The following is a 5,122-nucleotide window of genomic DNA, read 5'->3' as shown; positions in this document are numbered from 1 at the left end:
TCAATTAAACATTTCATAGTTTCAAAGACAAGGGCAATTTTGCTGTTTACAATACAGATTGTCTCCGTGCAAGCATGCCAAGGATGCAATCCGCTGAATATCAAACGACAATCCTGCTAAAATTTCTCATAATTATACATAATTATGCAAATATTTGGACAATAAACCAATCAAAATCACTACCCGACATTAGTAAGTAAGAGACTTTATTTTATGAGGGTGGCACGTAACAATAACTAAACATTACTGATCAACTTGTGGCCCTCTAGTTACTGGATGGCATTAACGGCCGGTCTATTCAGACGTTGCTGAGAAGAGAAAAACGACTCGAAGTAATCGTCTGAAATTCAGCCTACTTTGTTTGGTCTGTTCTGCTCTGTTGAGGTGTGGAGGCCGGTAACAGCTGGCTGGGTGACTCTTTTTTATCAGGGTTATGGAGGACGGTGGATGAGTGGTTCTCTTCTGATAAAGTGAGAAGGTTGGTGGAGGCTGGGCTGCATCTCCTTGTCCAGCTTTTGAAGACTGTGTAAATTCAGCGTTTATGGTTTGTTCGGGCGTGTGGTTGGGTCGAGGCCTGGTTTCTTCCCTCTGGTTTGGGTCCCGTAGACACTGAAGGCTTGGTTGATTCAGCTTGTGTGGCCATGCTGTTTGGTGGAGGCCTGGTTGCATCACCCTGTTGGGGTGCTTTGTGCACTGAAAGCCTGGTTCCTTTTCCTTGTACACATGGAGAAGGGCCAGTTAATCATGGTAGTCTCCATATAGACTCCCTAATATGTTATCTCTTGAGTATACTAAGTCACATACCCTTATATATCTTGTATACCCTGTATACCCCTGTATCTCCTGTGTACCCATGTTAACCCTAGTAATACTGTATACCCTGTATACCCTTGTATATCCTGTGTACCCATGTTTACCCTAGTAATACTGTATACCCTGCTGTATACCCCTATATATCCTGTGTAACCATGTTTACCCTAGTCATATTGTATACCCTGTATACCCTTGTATACCCTGTGTACCCATGTTTACCCTAGTAAAACTGTATACCCTGTATACCCTTGTATACCCTGTGTACCCATGTTTACCCTAGTAATACTGTATACCTTGTATACCCTTGTATATCCTGTGTACCCATGTTTACCCGAGTCATACTGTATACCCTGGATACCCTTGTATATCCTGTGTACCCATGTTTACCCTAGAAATACTGTATACCTTGTATACCCTTGTATATCCTGTGTACCCATGTTTACCCGAGTCATACTGTATACCCTGGATACCCTTGTATATCCTGTGTACCCATGTTTACCCTAGTCACACTGTATACCCTGTATATCCCTATTTAGTATATAGTAAAACAGTGGATAGTGTTTTTCGCGCGCTCTGATTGGCTACTCAATCAGTGAATATCCTGCACTATTCACTGATTCACCTCCAGTTCCTCCGAGCGAGCGACGCCAAACTCGCGTAAGTTGCGAGCAAAATGCCTTCTCGGTTTGCTGCCGTAAACAAACAAAGAAATTTCACAACTAATCAAGCAAGCTGTTTCCGAAATACACGAAGAAGGTGACGAAGTTCGGATTGGAAGTTTTAACAGGTAAAGCTTTGTCTTTCTGACACGAATTTATCGATAAAACCGGTGAAAAAGTTTTTTGTTTACAAATGCAAATTAAGTTTAAGTCTTGCTTACTTTATTTAGTTGAGTTGTTCATAAATAAGCTTAAAACTAAATTTAATAATCTTTTTTTATAGAATGATTTTAAATTCAAAAAGAATTCACAACTCCTTTTGCAGAAATTTCCCCGCAAGAGCTAAACAAATGCCTTCAAAAGGTTTAATTGTCGGCAAGAAAAAGCGACGGCCGCGGCCGCCCGGTCATTACGCGCCAAAATTGTAATCGTTGGCAACAGTATTTGAGTTAAAAATGGTCATTTTTGTGCTCAATTATCTCACTGTTTTAGTATATACTAAAACAATTATTCACCTCAGTGTCGGTGGCTAGTCCTGGATATTTACCTCACTGCTTCGCAGTTCGGTAAATATCCAGGACTAGCCACCTCCACTTCGGTGAATAATTGTTATATATCCTGTGTACCCATATATAGAGAATACTTCATGGAAAGTGCTGGCGTACGGTACGGTACGGTACGGTACGGTACGGAAAGTGTTGACGTATCAGAAATCGAACGAGTGAGCGCAGCGAACGAGTAAGATTTCTAATACAAAAACAACGAGTGCGTAAATACCGTACAAAGCACTTTCCATGTGGTATTGTGTTTATTATATACATACTGAGACATTCATCATTTTGGCGACCTTTTTATTTTAAATCTTTCAAAAATATTAAAATTTGGCGCCACACACTTGCCGCAAAATGACAACGAAAACGAAGTATCAGCTTTTTAGTAAAAACCTTTGTTAAAAAAACAAAAATGACGGTAAGGATATGAGGTAATCCAAGAACTATAAGTAATATTAACTGTTTGTTCTCAATGCACAATTGAAAATGAGTGAATTTAAGTAAAATGGCTGGTTTCAATATGAGCTTAAGCTTAAATGAAAGGCAAAGTAGCTCCGACAAAAAGCACAACAAAAGCTTACGTCTCGTTCTGTTTTTTGCCTTTCCGCTGTTGTTTCGCCGGCCCTCTACCGTTTTCTTTATCAACAGTGAAACAAACGAAACTATTCCACTCCATTTCCGAAATGTTTTTCACTTTTTGAGCGAGAAAAACTCTTTGAGTAAAACTTTTCTCGTTGAATGTGTGCGAAGCGGCGGGGAAGCGGCGCTGCAAGCTGCAATAAAAGGCGGGAATTTTGGCGCGAAACTCACACACCTCTGTGGCTTCTGATTGGACGTATCATTTTTCTCACACGTGAAAAAACATCGTTCGCGATTCTGATTGGACGTATCACTTTTTTCACGTGTGAAAACCATCGTTCGCTCCTCTGATTGGTTAGAACTAATTTGCGTACGAAAATTTACGACATAGCTTTTTGGTGAGTATTTCTCAGTATGTATATAATAAATAGAGAATACTTCATAGAAAGTGCTGGCGTACGGTATTTACGCACGAGTTGTGGACGTATCAGAAATCGAACGAGTAAGATTTCTGATACAAAAACAACGAGTGCGTAAATACCGTACAAATCAAAAGTTTTACTCAAAGAGTTTTTCTCGCTAAAAAAGTGAAAAACATTTCGGAAATGGAGTGGAATAGTTTCGTTTGTTTCACTGTCGATAAAGAAAACGCTAGAGAGCCGGCGAAACAACAGCGGAAAAGAATATATAGAACGAGACGTAAGCTTTTGTTGTGATTTTTGTCGGAGCTACTTTGCCTTTTCGTTTAAGCTTAAGCTTATCTTGAAACCGGCCATTTTACTTAAATTCACTCATTTTCAATTGTGCATTGAGAACAAACAGTTAAGATTACTTATAGTTCTTGGATTACCTCACCGTCATTTATGTTTTTAACAAACGTTTTTACTAAAAAGCTGATACTTCGTTTTCGTTGTCATTTTGCGGTAAGTGTGTAGCGGCAGATTTTAGTATTTTTGAAAAATTTAAAATAAAAAGGCCGCCAAAATGATGAATGTCTCAGTATGTATATAATAAACACAATACCACATGGAAAGTGCTTTGTACGGTATTTACGCCATCGTTGTTTTTGTATCAGAAATCTTACTCGTTCGCTGCGCTCACTCGTTCGATTTCTGATACGTCAACAACTCGTGCGTAAATACCGTACGCCAGCACTTTCCATGAAGTATTCTCTATATACTTGTTATGCTGGTATAATAACCTATTGCATTAATATATTAGGGAGTCTATATGGAGACTACCATGAATTACTTGCCAGTAGAAGACAGGAAAGGCACGGTATTCCTGGTCTGTTCGTGCGTGCGGTTAGGTGGAGGCCTGGTTGCTTCACCGTGTTGGGATGCTTCTGTCAGCACCGCTGCAGACAGTGGAGTTTCCACCTCTTCATTCTGGGCTGCAGACAAACCATCTTGGTCGTCTCCTGAAGTCAGTTGCTGTGGCTTGTAAATCTTAACATCCTTCAATAAGTTTTCCGCTTTAAAATCTTCCCAACTCGCCCGCGTAGCTGACATTTTCCTTTTTCCAGGTTAATTTTCTCTATTGGGTAATTAGGCCCCGGCCACTTATCTTGGATTTTGTGACCTTGCTTTGACTTTTCTGAAGCATGTTGCCTCGCAGCACAACATCTCCCTTCTTAAAGCTCTTATTTCGGCCTGCCTCCTTCTTTCGGTACTGCCTTGTTTTGTTTCCCCTGGGCTATGGTTATGTTGCGTTCTACCTTGGAAAACCGTAACATTTCTTGTCGTAGCCATCTTGTCTATGTACTCTTGCAAAGCATCCTCCTTTCGGCCTGCTGCACAAATTTTTCAACGTCGAATGGTAGCCGTGGTTGACGACCAAACATTATAAAGAAGCAGCTAAACTTAGTGGTGCTTGAGACATTGGTCAAGTTAATGGCAAACAATTCGCCGTCAATGAAGTCATCCCAGTCGTTCCTGTTTTCATCCATGCCCTTCCTGAGAATGTCCAGCTATTGTTTTCGCACGGAAAGTGATATATTATCATTATCCAGATCCCAGCGGCTGTATAATCGGGAAAAAAAACGTATGGTAAAAAGGAAAACGGTGGAAGGAAAGGCTCCTGATTTCACCTTCGTCCCCCCCCCTTTTTTTTCACGGTGACTTACGAGACTCGCGGAAATATGACCCTTTTAGCTCGAAGCCAGCAGTTCTATTTAATCTATTCGATAAAGGGTTGACTCCAGAAATCAGTGAAATTAGACGCACCTAGTCATGGGCTCCTGTCCCTAGTGATATGTGTTTCCTTAACCGGAAAACACATATCACCAGTGATATGTGTTCCCGTGTAGAGGAAACACATTTCACTAGGGATATGTGTTCGGGGCAACACATATCAAGGGGGAACACATATCACTGTGACGTCACAGTGATATGTACTTTTGTTCCCCCGTGATAGATGCCGTGACAATTGGCACTATTTGCAGGGTGTGCAGTTCCTATTTTTTCCTATTTTTTGAGCCTGTTTCTATTTTCTCCTATTTTTTAACCAAAACCTCTTATT

Source organism: Porites lutea, chromosome 9, assembly GCF_958299795.1.
Source record: "Porites lutea chromosome 9, jaPorLute2.1, whole genome shotgun sequence".
NCBI classification, from domain to species: Eukaryota; Metazoa; Cnidaria; class Anthozoa; order Scleractinia; family Poritidae; genus Porites; species Porites lutea.
This window is presented reverse-complemented; position numbering follows the sequence as displayed.